This window comes from Glycine soja, chromosome 8 (assembly GCF_004193775.1).
Source record: "Glycine soja cultivar W05 chromosome 8, ASM419377v2, whole genome shotgun sequence".
NCBI lineage: Eukaryota > Viridiplantae > Streptophyta > Magnoliopsida > Fabales > Fabaceae > Glycine > Glycine soja.
This window is the reverse complement of record NC_041009.1, coordinates 37440580-37464561: the sequence shown is the minus strand read 5'-3', so window position 1 is coordinate 37464561 and position 23982 is coordinate 37440580. Positions and strand designations below refer to the sequence as shown.

General features: G+C 35.1%; 1 long non-coding RNA gene across 1 annotated transcript; it reads right to left on the bottom strand.

Moving 5' to 3' along the window:
• Positions 1–5560: 5560 nt before the first annotated feature.
• Positions 5561–9043, bottom strand: LOC114423054. Its single transcript, XR_003668787.1, has 2 exons — positions 8484–9043; positions 5561–7287 (listed from the first exon to the last, which is right to left on the bottom strand). It is a non-coding gene; the product is annotated as an uncharacterized LOC114423054 (long non-coding RNA).
• Between the last annotated feature and the right edge of the window lie 14939 nt (positions 9044–23982).

Genomic DNA, 23982 nt, shown 5'->3' with positions numbered 1-23982 from the left:
CCTACTGAGATGGACGAAGACGAAAATGAACGAGCAAGTAGAAAAAAATGTGGACTTTGCCGGCAACATGGTCATAGCATAAATAATTGTCCTAATGTATCCTCATCTTAGTTTTTCCTTAGACAAATGTCATTGTTGAAATATTTTATTGATGACGTAGTATAATGTTCATATATAAATAAATTGTTAAAAGCATTAGTTTTATCATTTTTAATTAAATCTAATAACATAAACAAACTAATTATATTTAGTAAAATAGTTAAATTAAAAATTTTAAAATTCAAAATATTATACAAAATAAATATTTACTAAAATAAATATATTATTATACAAAATTCAGATTTTAAAACATATATTCACCCAAAAAATATCTTAACTAATTTAAATAATATAACAAAAATACTTAAATTTCATTTTCTTAATAACAAAATTAAATTATAAAATAATATTACATAAATTAATTTAATAAATAAATAATTTTCAAATTAATTAAAAATAATTTTATATAATATAAGATTTAATTTTAATAATATATAAACTTTTTTATAAAAAAAAAAAAAGGAAGAAGAGAAGTCGGGGTTTTCTTTTACCATTCTGCACATTCTCTCTCCATTTTTTGCTTAAAATACACTACTTTGGGAATTAATTCCCAAAGTACATCACTTTCAGTAACTTCACGGAAGTTAGGTTCTAACACCCCGACTTCCCTTCTTCCCTTTTTTTTATAAAAAAGTTTATATATTATTAAAATTAAATATTATATTATATAAAATTATTTTTAATTAATTTGAAAATTATATATTTATTAAATTAATTTATGCAATATTATTTTATAATTTAATTTTTTTATTAAGAAAATGATATTAAATTTAAGTGTTTATGTTATATTATTTAAATTATTTAAGATATTTTTTGGGTGAATATATGTTTTAAAATCTGAATTTTGTATAATATATTTATTTTAGTAAATATTTATTTTGTATAATAATCTGAATTTTAAAATTTTTAATTTAACTATTTTACTAAATATAATTAGTTTGTTTCTGTTATTAGATTTAATTAAAAATGATAAAACTAAAGCTTTTAACAATTTATTTATATAACAACATTATACTACGTCATCAATAAAATATTTAAACAATGACATTTGTCTAAGGAAAAACTAAGATGAGGATACATTAGGACAATTATTTCTACTATGACCATGTTGCCGGCAAAGTCCACATTTTTTTCTACTTGCTCGTTCATTTTCGTCTTCGTCCATCTCAGTAGGAATGCGAGTTGAAACGGCCGACCCTTTGCAGTCCTCTTTCTCCTTGGATCAGGACCCCACCAATCTCCTTCATATTCTTGCCACATTGATTCATGTGGCAATAAATCAAAGGAGTTGTCGTAGATGTGCAAAATGTGTTGTAAAGTGAATATCATCGGCACATAGGTCATGGGATCAACATTGACAGATTTACAGGCAGCCATGACGTGAGAACACGGTAAATGTTTAGCCTGAAATTCACCACAATCACACTTTTGGGATTGTAACATTACTCTAAACCTTCCAGGTGGTCTGGGTGTTTCAAGTGGGGATTGAGTCTCTGTTATAATAAAAGTGTGATTGTGTCTGTCGAATTCATTTACAATGTGTGTATTAGATTCTTGTTGACCACTATTGATTGCATCGAAGACGACTTCAGAATACTGTGAGCCGGAGTTGATCATTGCCTGAGTTTGTCGACCTCTATTGGCAAAGAGTTGTGCGGTCTTGAAATAGGTCTCCTCAACCAATGATGACACCGGCAAATGTCTTGTGTTTTTTAACATGGAATTAACATATTCCGACAAATTGGTAGTCATATTTCCCCAACGTTTCCCTTCATCAAAGCATTGAACCCATTTTTGTTTGGGTAATTGATCAAGTCATTCAGCTGCACTTGGTTTATTCGCACGAATATCCCCAAGATGTCGCCAGTGCATCTTCTCCGTGTATGCGTACCCAGTAAATATTTAATCAATGTATTATGTTATAAAATTTGATTGAAAGAAAATTATAACAAATAAATAAAATAGATTCTCACCAGCCAACATAAGTGGTTTCTTTAAATGTTTGCAGTTTGAGTTACCACGAAGAAAGTTTTGTGCAATGTGGCGCAGGCAAAAGAAATGGGATGTGTCCTGGACCCATAAGTTACTTGGGTTGTTGTAGGCACTTATAAATGAGGGGTGTCGGTCTGAAATAAGAGAAATGTTAATTTGCGGAGTAACATGTCTTCTCAAATTCTTTAGAAAAAACCCCCCAAGCTGAAGTTGTCTCCCCTTCTACAATGGTATAGGCAATCAGGAAGATATGGTTAGCTCTATCTTGTGCGGTAACTATCAACAGTGTGCCAGTATACTTTCCGTAAAGCCATGTACCATCTACTTATACAATGGGTTTGCAATATGCAAAACCATTAATGCATGGACCAAATGACCAAAAGACACGTTTAAACAATCTTTTGCCCGGTACTATTTCTCCCCCCTCATACAAGGATTCTGTTTGAGCAGCGACCACAGTCCTGGGAACACAAGATTGCAAAGCTCCGAAAAGTTTTGGCAGTTTGGCATATGATTCTTCCCAGTTTCCATAAATCATCTCCAATGCTTTTTGCTTTGCTAACCATGTCTTCTTGTAGGATGGGGTATAATTCATGAATGTTTTGATCTCTGCAATCAATGTCTTAATGGAGACAGTTGGGTTTGTTTTGATAATTGGTTGGATGATCTGTGATATGACGTGTTTGTCGAGTTGGCGATGATCTTGTCTGAGCATCGGCACGAGACAAGTGTGATGACATCTGATACTCTTGATAATCCATTTGTTATGTCTCTTTGAATTGCATGCGCCCAAGCTCCATGTACAACCATTTTGATGTAACTTGCAGACGAAGTTTAGCCTTCTTTGGTCAGAGTAAATTGTTCTGCAATCAAAATGATTTCTGATGTTGTATTCTTTTATTGCTCGAATACATTGTGCTTTGTCATCGAAGGTCATGTCAACCTCAAGTACACCGACTCGTGGTTGTACATTGTGTTGCTGATGAACAAAAATGGGGTCGATCAATATAGTGTGGTAGGTGGTCAAAGTTCAAGTCTACTGGACACCTAGGTTGCTGATATTGCAACGGAGGTGACGGAGGTGTCGTTGGTCTGCCAACACCCTCGTCATCGGTTTGGTCATCACTTTGGTCATCGCTTTGTTGATTGATGTGATCAAAGAACTGTTGATCCTCATCCTCAGTAAAATCATCCATGTTTTCATGATGAAATCGTATAATGGGATCTTCGTTAGCAATGGGATGTTCATCTCGGTTTGATGTTTGCGTTTGTGGTAGCTGTGAAGGGGGCGTAAAGGGGGATGAAGGATGATTTTGTTGGTCAAAGGAGGTTTGTTGGCCATGAAAAAAGGAATCATTCTCGGATAATATTTGTGTGTATGAAGTATAAATGTCAAAGGGGTCTTGTGATTCAAGGTTGTTGTATGGAGATACTGAATTATTGAGGTCTATGTTGTTGTACGGTAACTGTTGTGGAGGCGGTAGTTGTAGTTGTGGACATGAGGGTTGTGGAGATGATGGTTATGGTTGAGGAATAAGCTAAATAACAGCATAGAATTTGGCAGAATTCAATTGTGGATTCTGGATAATTGTTTCCATCGCGCCTCTAAGATCATCATTGTCGAATAGAAGAGCTGAAATAAAACGTGTCTGACCGAGATGAATTGAAATAGGGACACGAAATAAAAATTAAGCAACTTGTTCAGTTCATCAAGATGAATTCAATGTTTGCAGTTCGATGCACCACATTCGTTTGGAGAACAAGGTCAAAGTTCTTCAACTGCAACAACCAATATTTAAAATACTAACATGAAACAACAACATGATCATGACGTGGAAGAACCAGTCATAATGGAAAGAAGAAATCCGCGACGTAATCGGCGTCCACCACCTTGTGGGACTGGTCATCGTCTTGGTCATTGAAGTATAAAATGTTGTGATGATGGGATCAAATATGTTTAAGTACCCGTGTAACGACATCATCAAATATGATATGGACCCTTGCAACTATGGTTAAGTACCCATGTTCTGCATTTCTTTAAAATTATGTCGAACACATTAATGATGTTTGTGACTCATTTTTTCTATAGGTTGAACGTCAAAGAATCCAAAAAAAAAATTATTTCGTGCACCAGTTCCATCGACTAACACCTCAAAATACAAGTACCAAATCAAAAAAATTATGATTTGGACTCTTGCAACTATGCTTCAGTACCCATGTTCTGCATTTCTTTAAAATTATGTCGAAGACATTAATGATGTTTGTGACTCATTTTTTCTATAGTTTGAACGTCAAAGAATCCAAAAAAAATTATTTCGTGCACCAGTTCCATGGAATTACACCTCAAAATACAAGTACAAAATCAAAAAAACTATGATTTGGACCCTTGGAACTATGCTTAAGTACCCATGTTCTGCATTTCTTTAAAATTATGTCGAACACATTAATGATGTTTGTGACTCATTTTTTCTATAGTTTGAACGTCAAAGAATCCAAAAAAAATTATTTCGTGCACCGGTTCCATAGAATAACACCTCAAAATACAAGTACAAAATCAAAAAAATTATGACTTGGACACTTTTTCCATGGTAATAACGTCAAAAACTTCAAAAAAAAATATTCGTGACACACTGCAATTTTCACAAATCAATTTTTTTTTTTACTCTGAAATTATAATGGACTTCTGCTGCATCAATTATCAGGGATAAATCACAGTCGAAATTGACAACACTCGGCAATTTCTATAGGTCTCTAAAAAAATAAATGTCTCACCAGTAAAACTGACATGACATGCACTACTCAATTTTTTTTCACTCTGATAATTATAATGGACTTATACTCCATCAATTACCAGAGATAAATCACAGTTAAAATTGACAACACTCAGCAATTTACACACATCTCTAAAAAAATAAATGTCTCACTAGTAAAACAGACATGACATGGACAACTCAATTTTTTTCACTCTGATAATTATAATGGACTTCTACTCCATCAATTACCAGGGATAAATCACATTTGAAATTGACAACACTCGGCAATTTCCACACATCTCTAAAACAAATTAATGTCGCACCAGTAAAACTGACATGACGTGGACAACTCAGTTTTTTTTTCACTCAGTTGTTTTTTTCACTCAGCAATTTGCACATTATGGACCATTGTAAATATGCTTAAGTGTTCATTTACCCGTTCATCTAAATGCACACTTAACTAGTGACTCACTCAATTATAACCAAATTCTATAAATACCACTACAACTAAAGACATTCGTAACAATTTCAAATTTTCATCTCAATCCCTACCACAATGTGTCACCTAACTGCATATGTTTGTGTTTACTACAACGATCAAATTTGCAATACTAATGAGGGCACCACCTTCGTTAGTAACAACACAAAAACTTTCATGGTCGACAAGGTCATAACCTTTACACAATTGCTTGAACTTGTTCACCAAAAACTAAACATTGACCCAGAACAACATATCCAACATCTCCATTTCCAATGCCCTATATTTGAGTCAGGACAACGTTATATGTACACATCTTTTATTCTATGAGATGATGTTGATGTTCGACAAATGTTCAACATTTTTTACAACAACCCATCACTACCATTTGTGGAATTATTTGCCATAATCTATCACAATAATGACCCACCAAGCAACCAACATGGCTCAACCTCTAATCTTGAGGACTTATCAAGTGAATACGATACTTGTTGGCTCAAAAACCATGATAGTGATACGGACTCCTCTTCCGGGCCTGAAGGAAATAACCTGTCTCCATCCCACGAACCTATATTCAAACGGGATTGGTAATCTACGGATCATTCATGTCTAAGTTATTTCTTCTTTGAGATTTTCATGTAATGTCTTATGTCTGTCTTCAGTTATCACTTTACGTATTGAAATAATTTTTCCTTTAAATTTAAATTTGCAATTTTCAATTTACTCACTTTTACTATTGTAGTTGACATGGTAACATAACTGTCAAAATTCACAATACTTTGTCATTTACACTACATTGTTTTTAAAAATTAAATGTCTCATCGACAAAATTGACATGAAATTGACAACTCATAATCTCTTTATTCACTCTGAAAATAACTATGGACGTTTACTGCTTTAATTACAAGGGAAAAATCACAATCCAAATTGACAATACTCTGCAATTTGCACACGTCTCTAAAAATTAAATGTCTCACCTACAAAACTGTCATGAAATGGACAACTCATCATCTCTTTATTCACTCTGAAAATCATCATGAACGTCTGTTGCTTTAATTACATGGGAAAAATCACAGTCCAAATTAACAATACTCTGAATTATGAGCTGTCCATTTCATGTCAGTTTTACAGGTAATACATTTAATTTTTAGAGACATGTGCAAAACTGACATGAGATGGACAACTCATAATCTCTTTGTTCACTCTGAAATTATAATGGACGTCTGCTACATCACTTACTAGGGAAAGAGAAACATTGGATTCCAATACACATCAACGTGGCAGAATACTCATACAACTATAAATAACACAACACAGGCACAATACAAACACACAATCTCACACAATATAATTTCACAAACCAAATTCAATCTTATTACTATGTCATTTTTGGAAGAAACAAGCAGTCAGACCATTACTATCTCTAGATTAGCTTTCATTCTTCCAAATGGATCAATCAGTTACAACCAAACTGGTGTTTATTTTCAAAGTCTCATTCCAACACCAATGCGAGTTCCTAACAACTGTTCTTTTGATACACTCAAGCGTAGAATGGACAACACCCTTCAACTAACCAACGATCAACTACTGGATGAAATCTACTACCGACAGTCATTCATAGATGCAGGTCAACAATATTTTTTTCAATCTTTACAATTGAAAAATGATGATGATGTTTACACAATGTTAATGTGCAATGACCAATACTCGTGTGTTGGCCCTATAGAATTATTATGTACCATTATTAGAACACCGGATGCTATGTTCAACCTGCTTCAATCAACCATCACTCCTACTCATGATGCAATTATGTATTACAACGGGAAGTGGAACATACCACGTCAAGGTGAGTTTTTGGGTTACTCATTTACTGGAACTAATCCAATAAGATTTGGCATTCTTTCGGAATGTGGCATGGAGAAACTCAAGGATTTAATCAAGCAAGTTGCACCTACAGGGGTTCCCCTGATGGAATTCACGGATCACAATTGGTTAGACGATTGTTCTTTCGACAACCAGGTCATTCTAAGTATTCCGAAAATTTGATTGAATATGACATAATAGAATTGAAAAATGCTAAAGACGTGCTAAAGGTGTTAGCACAATCCAACTATTGGAAACAATTCTGCACAATAGAAATTTTGGCTATTTTTAGCAAACCAGTAATCTAAATAGAATAGAAGAAGACATGTATTATGTACAACATATATCAGATCCTCATTAGTTTTGTTATGTTTACATTGTAAGTGTAATTTTTAATATGTTTCATTATTGTCGAGTATCATTTTAGTTACTGTAATTTGAGTATTTTGTCTGTGACAGATTTGTCATATATTTTATTGCAGTGTTTTTTTTTTTTACCTTATTTTAATACTACTAACTAATTTTATTATTTTTTAATTACAAGAACATACAAAAATTAACAAAACATAAATTTAACTATATAATTACATATAACATAAATAAAAAATTATACTCTAATTTTATCCAATTTTTATATTTTTCTTTATATGTATATTTCTCTTTACAAAAAATTATAAAATAATATTACATAAATTAATTTAATAAATAAATAATTTTTAAATCAATTAAAAATAATTTTATATAATATAGTTAAATTAAAAATTTTAAAATTCAGATTATTATACAAAATAAATATTTACTAAAATAAATAAATTATTATACAGAATTTAGATTTTAAAACATATATTCATTCAAAAAATATTTTAAATAATTTAAATAATATAACAAAAATACTTAAATTTAATAATATTATTTATTTAATAACAAAATTAAATTATAAAATAATATTACATAAATTAATTTAATAAATAACTAAATTTTAAATTAATTAAAAATAATTTTATATAATATAATATTTAATTTTAATAATATATAAAGTTTTTTATAAAAAAAAAAAAGGGAAGTCGGAACCCGATTTTCGTGAATTTGTTGAAAGTGATGTAGTTTGAGAATTAATTTATAAAGTAGTGTATTTTAAGAAAAAAATGGAGAGAGAATGTGTAGAATGATAAAAAAAAAATCAAGTTGGGATGTCAGAACCCGACTTTGCTATAGAAAATGGTGTAATTTAGAAATTAATTCTTAAAGTAATGTATTTCAAGCAAATATTGGAGAGAGAAGGTACTGGTAAAAAAAACCTGCTAAGAACCCCGAGAAGGGTGGAGTGCAAATGCTGAAAAAAGCGCTTTGATGCCAAGCTTCGAAGCCATTGAACCCACCCAAAAGGGAGCGAAGTCGTAGAAGACTCAATCGGGTTTGGAAGATTCGAGAAAACGTTTCAGCGGTTCTTGGAGAACGTCGTAGGCTTCTTTGAGGTGTTCAAAGACGTCGTAGGGGATGTCAGTGTTGGCTTCTGCGTTTTCTGGAAGGTTTTGGACTTTAGGCAGTGGAAGGTTCACGAAATTGATATCAAGTGTGTTTAGTGACGGTTTTGGAAGACGCTCTATGTTTCTTGGGTGGATACGAAACTCACGTGGTGACCCTTTTGAGCAATGAGTTTGGCCAGCTCAAGGTTTGGGATCATGTGACCAAAGGCTAGCCATGGAAACATCACACTATTCGAAGCTTTTCTTCATCTCCAGCCATTTTTTTTTCACGGGATCAAAGAGCAGAGAAAACAGCTTAAGCTTGCTCCTTTTTCTCAGTGCTAGGAATTGTCAATGCGGGTGTATAAGACATTTTAGAGTGATAAGACATTATATTTTATTTTTGGTAAGAAGGTACAAGATATTTAACAACAAAAAAAAGAAGAAGGAATAAAATAAAATATAGGGGACCCATGACATGAGTACTTATGGACCTGTCTCCTTTATTATTTTTTTTAAGTTATTGTTTGTGTGTTGTCCCTTAAAATTACCATATCTTAAGAGTTTATCAATATTTTCATAATTAAAACATAACTCTTAAAATGATATTAATATCGTTTTGAAGGGACAATCTCAAAAAACATAACTGAGAAATCAATTTAAAGCACTTATCACGCAAGATCCAACTAGCAGGCTACTTAGCAGACATATATGCCCGAATCCGGCGAGCCCAGCGCCAGTCATAAAATTAATATTTGGAGAAAAGCTTATAACAAAACATTATTGGAGAAAAGTTTTTTTTTTTTTTTAGTTTGGACTTTGGAGAAGAGTTATTAAAATTCTTAAAATAAGACTCAGATAAAAAGAAGTAACTTTATTTCACACGGTTAGAAATGTTATAAGAACCGATCCTAGCTAGTGTAAGCTACAACTACAAGTTAGTACAAAAATTATTGTATAGCGTGGCCAAGACAGTCGTCTGACAATATCTTTGTCAAGATTTGGTTATTTATTAGAGTAAATTTATTTTCACTGAAAAGAATCTGAGACTCGTGTAACACGGGTTCGCATAATATTAATATTTATTTTCACTATTGAAGATTAAAAAAAGAAAACGATGCATGGATTTTTGTATCACGTTATTATATTAAATATTTATTAATTTTATTGATAATTAATTTTTATTAAAAAAAATCTGATTAATCATCACTTTTAAAGAGATTTTTTCGGATTTTATCACCCTCCTGCCAATGATTTATTGGTAACGATGAATGGAAATGACCACAGGTAGTTGATATCTAGAGAGAAGAAAGCTAGCTAGTATGGAAATCCTCTCCAACCAAATTATCCTCTGGCGATTATTCTTCAGTCTCAACCCTGGAATGGTCGGTCAGTGGACAATAGTTGAAGAAGAAAAATGTAATGGATGGTTTTTATTTTGCCTGCAGCTAGCTGCAGAGAATATGGGGCTGGAAGGATAGGAGACTAGGAGAGTTGATACTCATTAGGTATGAAAATGGATAGAATTTATATAGGTAAGTTACGTATTATATTACCCGGTCTTTATATTCTGTTTTTTTATTTTTATTTTTTAAATACCTGTATAGATTATTATGCTTATGCAGACAGCAGATAGTAACTTAAATCCTCATTTTCATACCACCCATATTTGCTTTCTCCACTGTTAATTATCTGAATTAAAATATTATTGTTAAATCATCCGATCATAATCATACAAGTTACATTAGAAACATAATTATTCCTCAATATAATATTTTAATTTTTAAAGTTAATTAAGAAAGGAAAAGAGTAAGGAGTTAAGGATTTTTTTCCTTAGATAAAAAACTATGAGTATCCCTTGACCCCTTGACGCATTGGAGTCGATCGTTCCCCCAAATATGAACTAAATTTTACACTACTACATCAATTATGGATTATAGGAAACTAAGGTTAAGAATATATTTTAAAAAAAGTTGTGAAACATATACAATAATTTATATCATTATATTTTGTATTTATCTCTCCTTCATTCATATTATTTTATTACATTTCAAATTTAACTTTTCTTTCTCTGATTGGTTCTACACTTTGTTGTATGATAATTATTTCTCTTTTAATAATTGAACTAAAGGTTAAGAATAAATCTCAATATTTTAATAAAATATTTTTTTATATCTTTAAAACTTTCAAAGTTTGATTTTTGTATGTGATAATTGTTTTTCACACTTCATTTTTCTGTCCAATTATCTTAATATTTTTTGAATTTTTGATAATAAATCTGTGTTTTTGTGAATAAAACTTTATAAAGTAGTTTAGAAAATAAAAAGAGAGTTTTTAAGGTTTTTTTTTTTTTTTTGAAATTTAGATGTTACAATGTTTTTGAATTTTGAATCTTTGAGCCCAAATTCCTATGTGTTTTACTTTGAGTCTCAATTTCTATAAAAGGCGTTGATGTAGTGGTAATCACCAATTCACCATGTTCTTCTAAATTCCTTTGTATTTCATTGTCATGATTTAATTGTGTTCCCGGAACAGGTTATCCTTGGTTTTTGTGTTGTTCAATTTATTTGTTCTGAATTAGTAGAGAGATCTTCTTCTTGGAGCACCCAATGCAATCAAGAGTGAAAATGGAAATGCTGCTAGAAAGGTGTATGACAAACCAGCCGAATTTGAAATGAGTTGTTGTTTATCTTTCCTTTTTTTCATTCTCTTTTTCCTCTACCATTTAGTATATGTTTTTGTTGTGATTTCATTTAGTGATACCATGTGATAAGATGGTTCTAATGTTGCTTAGTTAACTGCAATCTTCTATTTATTTGGTTAATGCTTTGGAATAAATTCTGAGTCTGATATGGTGATTCTGATATTGCAGAGCTTGGATAGACATGCAATCAAATTTTGGAATTACTTTGTGAGTAAGAGCCACTTGATTGTTTTCCTTCTTTAGTTGTGTGGATGTTGAATTTTGTGATTTGTTCGGTCCATCTACTGTTGATGCCTCAGCAGCAGTGAGGTCTGAGAAAGAGTAGCAGAGCTATACAAAGAAGTTGATTAGAAAGAACTGCTGGAGGTAATGCTGGTCTGTCCTTAAATATTCACTTGAGAACTATGAATCACAAACTCTTACATAGACACTCGACACGACATGAATACAGATATTTTGACATACTAATGTCTATAATATAAGACATGGGGGCACCGCATACACCCAAACAAAAAGATTCTAATTAATGAAAATGAATAACATATAACAAAATATCTAACATAAAGGTATATTTATCAACGTTTTTTAAACTAACCTTCTATGAGTTACATATAACACCTTCTATGTTTTTTAAACTAACATAACAAAATATCTAAATTGATGGTATATTCATCTTTTTAGACTAACCTATATTTTTTTCAAGTGTATTAGTTGTGTAAAAGTAACGACTTAAGTGCTCAAGACAACAAAAAATATTTTTTGAATCACACATCTAATAAGAAATGTTGGACAAGTATCAAACAAGTGTCTGAGTGCGTCGGTGTTGGAAACGTATCCAACACGACAACACTTCAAACAAGAGAGGTGTCAGTACTTCATAGCTTGAGAAGACGAGTAAAAAAAATTTAACTGTTTTCCATCTTTCTAAATGTCCATTTATTGAATCTTTTCTTCCACATGATTGTGTGTCACTGTAGTCCATTGATTCAGGAACTTCTCATCCATGTTTCTCGAACATAAATTGGTTTTTCCCATGCTTCAATTTAGACTTTAAGTGACACCACATTGAAGAGCAAGCCAATGGGTGTTGGGAGCATGTCTATGATATCCATAACCAACTATGAGATTTCCTATGTCAATACCATAGATTATAACCTTGATATTGTTTTTTAGTGTTCCAAATTATTAGTTTTCTTCTAGGATTGTGTCATATGCATTTGTCTTTAAAAAGAGGTGCTTTTGTGATTAATAACAATGAATGATATTGACAGATTGGGGCACTGGTAAGGTCACTGAACATATTTTGAAGGGAGTTTTTGGAATAAACACATGTTATCTCATGATGGAGAAGAGTAGCTACCTCTGTGCACTTTTCTCTCAATCAACAACATGTTTGCCTTCTGTTTAGGTGTTGCTACTTTCTTTATTAATGTGCAAAACTAATATGCAAGTTAAATTTACTGCCCTATAGATTTTTCACATTTACATGGCAATTTAGCTGAGCTTCATACATATTTTTTTGTTTTCATTTTAACATCTATTTTGAAAATTCCATCTTCAACTTTCTACAACTACTATTTGTTAAGTTTGTAATTTAGGTTTTCTTCCCAGACTATGTTTTGACCATATTTTCCATCCCAAATTAATTATGGGATTCCTTTAATAGCACGTGATTTTTTTTCAATTTGCTGCAAATTTTTTTTTCTACATAGGTTTAGGTCTTTGGCAGACAGATTCTCTACAAGTAAGATTTTGAAGAAGTATTAGTAATGGAAGAACATTTTTCTGTCACCAATGAAGTGTTGTTGCATAAAAAATTGACTTAAATATGTTTAAAGTTCCTAATAAATGATTGAATTTTGTTTTAGGTCTCTAATAAATTTTTTTCATTGAGTTCTTAATATATTAAAATTGTTGTTTTGAGTTCATGTTGTCAGTTATGTGATGGCGGAGCACCATTACAATCGTTGATGATGTTTGAAAGATCAGTTTGTAAGGTAACAAGTCATTACTTAACAAGTGACAGAGATTCAAACAAAAGTTTTAATATATCAAAAACTCAAAACAAAAAAAAAATTAGAGACCTAAAACAAAATTTGATCATTTATCAAGGACCTTCAACATATTTAAGCCTAAAAAAATTAGGTATTTGTTCTTACCAAAATCCGGAACCGTGACACGTCAAGGTGGACATGGCTGACTGGGGTCTTGAACTTCACATGTCGGCTTGGAAAGGTACCTTTGATAAGAGACCTGCAAAACAAAGAACTTCAACACTCAATTAAGAATACATGTGAGGAGAGTAAAGCAAGTATGTGCTATAATGGAGCTCGTATGAGCGAAAGAGAGAGAGAGGCACATGCTTGTTGCCGTGTGCTGAGTGTGTGAGCAGATCATCTAGAGTGGCTCGATGGAACCTGTATTTATAATATCTGAGTCAGGGTGTTGGTCCTTGTTTGTAGGGGCTTTCATAGCCTTGTAGATAATTCCCGACTTATAGATAATAGCCGGGAGCTTAGAGATAATGTTAGAGATAAACATTTGAATTATAGGTAAAGGTAGAAGATAATCATACCTTGTAGATAATTTGGCGTTATAGATAATTTAATACCTGCCAATAGATAAAATATTCAAACACGTTTGAATATTAGTTGCGTTAGAGATAACCTGTTTGTTGGGGAATTCAACTACTAAGGACCAGGCGTCCGCACTCTTGTAGCAACAAACAAGATCAAGAAAATCACAGATAAGGAATTAGTCAATTTTCTAAAAGAATCTCATTTTTTATTGCAATAGTTTGGCCTCAAAGTCTTTTATCAAAATTTCTTTATCAAGCTTAATTAGTTCAAAAGTAAGATATTTTTGAAATGGTGATCGATTACCTAAACATGGTCTGTTTTAAATTTTAAACTTATTTGAGTTTTTAAACTGTGTAATCAATTATATATCAGAAATATGTAATCGATTACCAGCGAAGATATTTCAAAAAAGCTTTGAAAAAACATGACTCTTCAGAAATATAACTGTGTAATCGATTACTAGAAACCTATAATCAATTACCAGTGAGAAAATTTCAAAAAATTTTTTTGAAAAGACACATCTCTTCAAACTATTTTTGAAAGGCACAATGGGCCTATATATATGTGTGTCTGACTTTGAAAAGAAAAACGAGAGAGATTTTCTAAGAGAACTTAATTGTCAAATTCTCTCAAAACAACTATTGGCCAAACTCTTGCAAATCTATTGAGAATTCTTCTAGGATCTTCAATTTATATCATCTACTCTAAAGGAAAGAAATCTTTCTGTACATCTTATATACTCAGTTGTAATCAAGAGACTATTTGTCTCTTGGCTTGTGAGAATCTTAAACACAAGGGTGAGGGATCCCAAGGTGTGTTCAAAGACGGTAAAGAATTTACAAAGATAATGGAAAATCTCAAGTGGGTTACTTGAGGACTGGACGTAGGCACGGGAAATGGCCTAACCAGTATAAATCGAGTTTGCAATTCTCTCTTCCCTTATCTCATTTATTTTATTGCAACTGATTTTGTTTTGCACATTTAAAGAACATTGATTAATTTAATTACTACTTCTTCTTCTGCATTATGAGTCTATCATATATCATTTAAAAGGGAATTAAAAAGTTTAGTAAAAAATTATAAAACTTAATTCATCTCCCTCTTAAGTTATTGAGGCCACTTGTCCAATAGTGCCATGTTGGATGCCACTTAGATTTTGTGGGCCCTGGATAGTACATAAACCCCCCAAGCTCTGAGTCAGCTTGCAAGTGAAAGAGGTTGTCCAGTGTCGAAGTAGATTGTCCTGCGTCGAGGAAGTATGTTTGATGTCTGGGGTAATAGTCTTGACAAGCAGAGGGTGACAAGTTTGTCAAGCCCCCAAGTGTGGACGAGTGTTGTTTGATGTTGGGCGTGGTAGCCTTGATGAATGAGAGTTGTAGGTGAATGTGGCACACGCGAAGTACTCTTGCATACGTGTCACATACGGAGTGGGCACGTACTGGAATAGCAGTTGGGCGTGAGTGCGAGAATGTTATGGTGAGAAATTTTAGGGCATCTCTTTAGCTCCCGCTAGTTATTGAAAAGTCCATCTCCCCTATAAATGGAGTGGACATTTGATTTCGGGTCACTGTTCATTGTCTTCCTACTTCCTTGCTTGCTTTTGTTCATTCTCAATTCCTTGTGTTTTCTTGGCTTTCGGTTTCCCTTTCTTCCCTCTTTCAACTTCTAAAGGTACTCTCGTCCACCATAATGTCTTCTTTTTTGTCTGATTCTGCCATTGGATTAGGCGACAACAATTTTGGAGGCTCGATTGAGGAATCCATCATGGATCGAGAGGTCAACTCGATAGGCGGTTCCTCGTTTGAGGATACTCGTTGAGGTGCCTCTGATAGCAAGTCCTCCTCCTCGGAGAGGGTGAGGACCTCACACCAAACTGGTGTGAGCACTTCTCTCCCTCGCAGAAGGGCATGACCTTATGCTACTTTCGGGGAGCCTGTCCCGGTTACTGTGATCCTCCCCATTCTGCTTATGAGGGTGTGAGGAGAGGTAGTGTCAATGGAGATGTGAGGGTGTTTCCCCGCGTGCAACGTAGCAAGAGTGATGGGTCAGCATCGTCTACCCTGGTCATTGCTGGCTATGAATGGGTGAGGGATGACGTGTTGAAGTATAAGTCCTGTCTAACCTTAGCGACAAGTGTTGTTGGGCTTCAATGTCAGGTGAAGTTGGCAAACCTCAAGGACTCTTGTAAGCTGGCCGCTCAGGCTCACGGGAGTAATGACTTCTCAGTTTTTAGGGCGGCGCCTGGTTGTCTGCCCTTCTTCTTTATGTACTGGAGCACTTGAATGTGACCCCTTCCCAAATTCACCCGAACAGTTGGGCAATGGTGAGGGCTTTTGAAGTATTGTGTTCTTTTTTCAAAATCCAGCCGAGTGTGCCAATCTCCTGATTCTTCTTTCAAATGAAGTTGTTTGGGAAGATTGGATGGGTCTCCTTAAACAGTGTGTCCAAGAAGCTGTTCGAGTTTGAATTAAACGTCTTTCGCCATGTCAATGATCGTTTCTTTAGGGTCCTAACTACTGATGTCGTGGCTGATGGAATGCCACTAATGTTTAATATGGACGAAGAGCCCTGCTTCCCATTCTATTGGTAGTCTATTCCCACTAGGTTCAAGTCATATGACAAAGATCTGTTGACCCTTGTGGATAGGGTCAATAAAGCGATTTTGGAGCAGCTGCCACACTCACTAGACGCGTGGGCCATATTGTCTCTTCCTTCGACGAGCGATCATCTCACTGCCTTGCATAGTAAGTTCCTAACCTTGTCCTCGTTTGTTGTCTGAGGTTGGTGTTGGCTGATGTCTAACACGTCTTTTTATTATTGTCTTGGTTGTTTTGCAGGTATTATGGGTGACTTCGCTTGGAAGCCACTCGTGAAGCAGGTAGGACCTACAAGTGGAATCGTGCCACCGTCTGTTGCTACTCCATCCACTGGAGAAGAGGGCCAACCTGCTAGTGAGGTTGGTCCTATTTTTATTGCTGCTGAGGTTGCCTCCAACGCTCATTCCTTTGTTTTGGTAAAGAGGAAGATGGATGATGTTGTTGGGCTATCAGGCCGCAAGAAGTCGAAGGCCCTATGAGCCTTCGTGTCTTGAGGTAGGCTGCAAGGTTGATGCCCGCTGCAGGGTTGATGCCCACTGCAGGTCACCTTTCGACTACGAAAGATGTGTTTCTGGCTCCACCGGCTATCGAGGCTCTTGCTCCACTGACCGTCGAGGCTCTTGCTGCCGCTACTAGTACTCCTGTTATTCATGCTCCTTTACCTCTTCCCGTTGTTGCTATTCAGGAGGTTGCTCTTGCTATTGTGCCAGCCACTCAGGATGGTATTGTTGTGGTGTCGTTGCCCACCATCGTGGAACCTTTGTTAAGTGCTGGTGTGGCTGCCACTGGTGCTTCCACGATGATGCCTCCTTCCTCTATGACTCTGATGGCTTTTCCCTCTGTTATTTTAGTGATGGTAGCATCGCTTTCTTCACCCTCTTGCCCTCGTGTCTTGCTTGGTCATTCGTATACCTCTAGTGATGTTGACTCACTGTGGGGTGCAACTTATACGATGGAGCACAAGACCCCGGTTGGCTTTGTGTCAGCCTTCGACAAGAACCTCATTAGGTCGACTAGGGTGCAGAATGCTACTGACTCTGCCAAAGTGTTTCTCCAAAGGAGTTTGGCAATTTTGGAGGAGAATGGATTGCAACACCAAGAGACTGTACAGAAGGTGGCATCCTTGGCAGGTGGGGCACCCTAAGGTGGCCAATGCCATCGTTGCTTTTGCTAAGGCTGTAAGTTCGAACCGCCAGCTGTCTACTAAAGTTGGTGGTGTATTGGCAAAGTTGCTACACATCTAGTTAGATGGTGATGAGTTGTTTGGATGCTGCAAGGGCTTGCAGGCCAAGAAGATGGACTTGGGTGGCAAAGTGGAGAGCTTGGCGACTGAGAAGGATGGGCTTGCCAAAGTAGTTGTTGACTTAGAAGCCCGACTTAAGGAGTCGGAGACCAGGCTGGAGGAGTCCAAGTTGTGGGCTGCCAAGGAAAGGAAGGTCAGTAGGGAGCTCGAGGAAGAGCTAATTCTGTATAAGAAGGAGGTCGTGGAGCAGTATGAGAAACAGTTTCAGAAGGCCATCAGGCATGTCGATTTCTTTGTGAAGGATGTGAAGGAGGGTGTTCTGCTTGATGAGGAAGAAATTGATGTGGAGGAGGAGGCTGCTGATGAAGGGCAGTGTGCTGCGGAGCAAGGTGATGATGCATGTATCTAAGTTGCCTTTGTCTTTATCTTTTTTCTTCTTTGTTGAAATTTGGCCGTATAGGCCCTGAAACTATGACAATTATTTTATGTTCTTCAATGCATAATTTTTTCCTTTGGTGATGAATTTTAAACTGTGTATGTATGTTGCCTTTATCTTTGCAACGCTCCGTACTTGTGGCCGTATGGATAGGTTGTCGTAATGTAGACAACACAGGAAGCAAGACCTTGTAGAAGTAGGACCGTGGTGGTCTTGTAAAAAGTAAAGTGACGTGAAGTCATCTCAGGTTTGAGTTCAACCTGATTAAAGGTCTTGTCACCCATTTGGGGTGGCTTCCTTCTGTTTTATAGAGCTTATCCCCTAATGGTTATGAGGAGTTGTGTTTGAATTTCCCCTGGTTGAAGGTCTAGCCTAACTAGTGTGGGGATAGGTCATTTGACCTACTGAGTTTCTCCTCTGATGGTTATGAGGAGTGAGTATGGGCTGCACCTGATTGAAGGTTTTGTCATGCAATTGGGTGATGGTTCATCTTGACCCACAAAAGTACTCTTCTGATGGTTGTGAGGAGTAAGTATGTGCTTCGACTTGATTAAAGGTCTTTCCAAATAATGGGGTGGCTGTTAGTCGTCATCTACGACTAACTTGTATAGAAAAGTTTTCCAAAATGTATATATTTTCCCCAATTTATGGTTCTTTTGTAGGATTGTAAATATTTTCTTGTTTAGTTTTATCTTTGCTCAATAGAGGCTCTCCGCATGGAATTAATGTAAATTTCACTTCATTTTCAGGTAAAAAGGAGAATGGAAGGTGCAGCAACTGGTGTCTCGCTAAGCCTAGACCATGTGCTTAACGAGTATCATCTGCTAAGCGAGACATCATCCCGCTTAGCGAGTAAGAGGAATCTTGAAAGGAATTTGCTATGCAAGCACGCGCCCAGTGCGCAACCAGCTCGCCCAACGAGTCATCTGTCTCTTCTGGCGCTTAGCGCGCCTGGCTTGCTTAGCCAAAGATCACTTACTCGTGCTAAGTGCGAAAATGGCGCTAAGCACACCTTCGAGGACAGAAAGCCCTTTTTAAAGCCTGAAATGAAGAAAAAGAGAGAAAAAAGGCAGATAAAGTGTGAAGAACAGAGAATAAAGGCACAAAATAGAGCAAGGAAGCAAAAACCTTAGCTTTTAGGAGGATCTTAGGTTTAGGAGTGATTTCTAGGTTTCTAGAGGTGGAGGAGACATCCCTACCACTATGTAATCTGTTATTCTCTCTTCAAACCCACTTTCTGCTTGTGAAATGTGCTTCCTTGTGATGGAAGGCTAAACCCCTTGTTGGGGAATTCTACTGAGAACTTGATGTAAATCCTTATCCTATCTATTTAAAGTTGTTCTTATGTGTTCAATGTTTCTATATGTGCTTAATCTATGCATGCTTGTGGCTTGATCACCCTTTCATATATAAAGTTAGGAGCTTTAGCAATGGAAAATGTACAACATCCTTAGAACTAGATAGAACGGGCTAGGTTATCGTATGTCTGGACATGGAGTGTGGTAATTCAGTTTTATTATGTTGTGACCCTAATGTTGTTCGGTTAAGCTAAGTTTGATGAGACATCCGAGAATGAAGTTTAATTAGAATTAGCCCATTCATGCGAGACATCGATGTTTAGGAATGTTGTCCTTAACATAGAACACATGAACATCTTTGGATAGAGAAAAACCTTTAATTGCATCAAGTAACTCAGTAGGAGGACCCAACGTTTTTAATTATTTGTTTTAACACCCACTTGCTCATGTTTTCTGTAATTAGTAATTAGAATAGAAAACACCATAGTTTTATTCATGTTCATTGTCTTTTTATACAAATTCCTACTTATTGAATGATGCTTCACTAAATGAAACAAGTTCCCTGAGTTCAATACTCGATTTCTTACCTTTTTATTATTACTTGCACGACTTGGTACACTTGCCGATAAGATTTCGCATCCATAATAACATGTAGTATAGGGGAGGAACAAGTTTTTGGTGCCGTTGCCGGGGAACTTCTTTCCATTTGGGAAGTCTAGTTCAGTTTGTAGGCATTAATTCTTTATTCTTTGATTCATTGTTTTTTTATGAATAAATAGTTAGTGTAGAATTCGTTTTTCTCTTGAATTCATTAACCACTATTCTTGCTAGTGTTTTGTATGCACCGTAGATCTTCTGCAGGTGATTTGGTTGATTTGGATTTGGAGATTGAAGCTACTTGCAGAAGAAACAACGCAAAAAGGCGGAGAAAAATCTTGCAAGAAAGGGCAGTACCAATTCTAGAGAAGCCTTGTTCATCGAAGTCATCTTCTGTTTTTCCACAACCAAGGGAATCTCATACAGGTGCATCTGAAGCTCACATGATGGCTGAAGATCAACCTCGCAGAGTCACCCTTGAGGACTATTCTAGTTCTACTATGTCGCAATTCTTTACAAGCATTGCGCAGCCAGAGGTTCAGGCACACAACATCACTTACCCTCATTCTTTAATTCAGTTGATACAAGGAAACTTATTTCATGGTCTACCCAACGAGGACCCATATGCACATTTGGCAACATATATTGAGATATGCAATATTGTCAAAATTATCGGTGTGCCAGATGTAACATCCCATTTTTCGTAAGCTAATTTAAAAAAATAATTTTTATTTATAAATAAATAGAGTTTTACAAAAATGATGAGATTCTATAAATAAATAAATAAGGAGATATAATTATTAATTAAAATAATGATTTGAGAGAAAATAAAAAGGGTATTTTATTTATTTGTTTGATAGAGAATAAAATAGAGTTTATCTTTATAAAATAATAAATAAATAAATAAATAGAGTAAACCTAGCTATAAATAGTGTTAGGTCAGTTTTCACACTGACGCGGTCTCTTCTTTCCCTCATTTTCGTTTTTTCCCTTTTCCTCTCAAAACCCTTTCTTTTTTCCCGCAGCCCACCAAACTTGTTTCAAAAAAACGACGATCTCGGACTCATTCACCGTTGGATCATCGTGAAATTTGAGCATCACGTCCACAACACAATTCCAAGCATTCTCACCGTTGAGAATTTCGATATCATGTATGAACTGAGAGAAACACCCTTCTCATTGTAGTCTTTTTCTTTCCCGCAGAAACCCAGAGCTGTCTTGGTAAAACTACGATCCCGGTTTTGTTAACCGTTGGATTGTTGTGAAATTTGGATATGCTGTTCGAAATTCAACTGCGCACCCTTTGACCGTTGGGATTTGGGAGATGATGTTCGTGAAGAGAGAAAAAGGAATCGTATGAAAATAGTCCAAATGGAGGCTTCAATCCCTTTTACGTTTCTCTGACGTTTGAGAACTCTATCGGAGCAGTCAGAGGAGAAACTGGAGGAATCTTAGGGAACCGCTCGAGATGCTGTTATCGCATTCGGAAGACACGTGAGTCCGCTTAGAGGTAAGGGATAAGTTATTCACAATTGGGAATTAGTGAGAACATGTGTATGGATCCTTAGAGATATCAATTGGAATAGGTTTTTGGGTGTTTTTGCAATTTCATTTTATCCTTATAATTATTACAGTGAATCATATATGTTTGACAGACCAATTGTTGTGAAATTGATATGTTATTATGCTGAGCGTGAACCCTATAAATTGAGTACTTTTTCTAATTAATATGAATTGATAAAATAAAGTAAGGAGAAATTTAGAGAGAGATATTGATTTTGTATTTCCTCTTTTTCTTGCTGTTTAGGTTTTTATATATAATTTAAAAATTAATATCATAATTGAAACAGACCAAAGTGTTCATATAATTATTTAGAATTTGTGCATTGAAAGCTTACTTTGAAATTTGTGATTTAATATGATGTATGCTAGTTTATATATATAGAGGTAGTTATTTATATTAATAATTTATGTAAATAATATTGTAGAGTGTTATAGTATGATTCCAAAAATTATTAAGTGTTGGAGTTTGAGAATATTATGGTTAAATTTTATGAACATGTGCATGTTGTACCTTATGAATATCATTGGGAATGTTATGAGATGGTTGATGTGATGTTATAAGATGTTAAAGTGTGGACATGATATTCTATTGTGAATAAGTGGATGTGTTAACATTTGATGTTACATTAATTATATCGTGAGCTATGAATTATACAATAACCCGACCAGTGTTTATGCGCAGTGTTAAAGAGAAAGTGTAGGTTTCTAGTTAGGAACCAGTGTTAAATTGTAGCGCAATTGTGTTAAACATGTTTGAAACATGAGTGTGAGGTCGTGGTATTATATAATTCATGAGCAATGCTTATAAATGAAATATGTGATGAATTGTGAATAAGTGTGTGATTAACTCTTGATGTGACATTATTTGTGTTGTAAGCTGTGAATTGTACAATAACCCGACCAGTGTTATCTTGGGAAATGTGTAAATGCACAATGTTAAAGAGAAAGTGTAGGTTTCCTATTTAGGAACCAGTGTTAAAGAGAAAGTGTAGGTTCCTATTTAGGAACCAGTGTTAAATTGTAGCACAATATGTTGTACGTGCTTAAGACACGAGTGTGAGGTCGTGGGTATTGTATAATTCACTAGCAGTGTCTGTGTGCTAAAATGATTTTAGGGGTTGGACCTGAATCAGGAGGGAGAGGCCCTGATGGACTCTTCGAAGTGTAGGCCTTGGGGGTCACCGGGTTTGAGTGCTCCTTTAAGCCTATGCTGATCCCATATGGTTGGAGCATTCTCGCAAAACATCGTGATCCTGACTGGTCTCCCTATGATCTTACTTAGTGAGAGTGACCTGACAAACCCATTGTGTGGTGTGTCTTGTTATGTACTCCTAAGCGCCCCAAGATGGTTTTTCACTGACATGGTACCACATTGCATATAGGCTTGAGTCTTAGCATAACTATCTCATGCGCTTGCTAATTGTTTATTATGAAATTGATGTGTTATTATGTTTTGATCAGAGAATGTGATTTTTGTGTAATGTGATTGATGATTGAAAAGTGTGATTGATGGATGAAAAGTGAACTTTGAATGACAAAGTGGTGGAATTACGTGAATTACGTGTAAGTAAATTTTATTTAGTTTATATGATATATATATCTAGTTGTCTTGTTTCTCTATTAGTTAGGAATGTGATAACTCACTCCCCGTGTGTTGTTTGTGTTTGGATCCTGTGATGATCTTGAACTTTGTGTTTGGGGGAACAGACGACTAGGTGAATTGATTTAAGGAACCTTGTGCTGAAGGACGTCGAGACACAACGCTCTGATAGGATGTGGCATTGGGGTATAGGGTTTTATATTAATTGTATGAAGTCTTAGACGGTCTTGCTTAAACCGAGATAACTTTATTATTTATTTGGACAAGTTTGAATATGATGTAGAAGAAAGTGAATGTGAGCCTTTTATCCCTTTGAAAAACTTGTATTTACAAATGTAAAAAAAATACTATTAATTAATATTTGGATTTTTATTCCTTTATCAGTATATATGTGAGGGGTAGAGGGTGTCACACCAGAAGACACAATTAGGCTGAGCTTATTTTCATTCTCATTATCTGGAGAGGCCAAGAGATGGCTACACTTATTCAAGGACAACAGTTTGAAGACTTGGGATGAGGTTGTTGAGAAATTTCTAAAAAAGTAATTTTCCTGAGTCAAAAACTGTAGAGGGAAAGGCTGTTATTCCTTCATTCCATCAGTTTCTCGATGAGTCATTGAGTGAAGCCTTGGAACGATTTTGTAGCTTGCTACGAAAAACTCCAACTCATGGATTCTCCGAGCCTATCCAGCTTAATATCTTCATTGATGGGTTG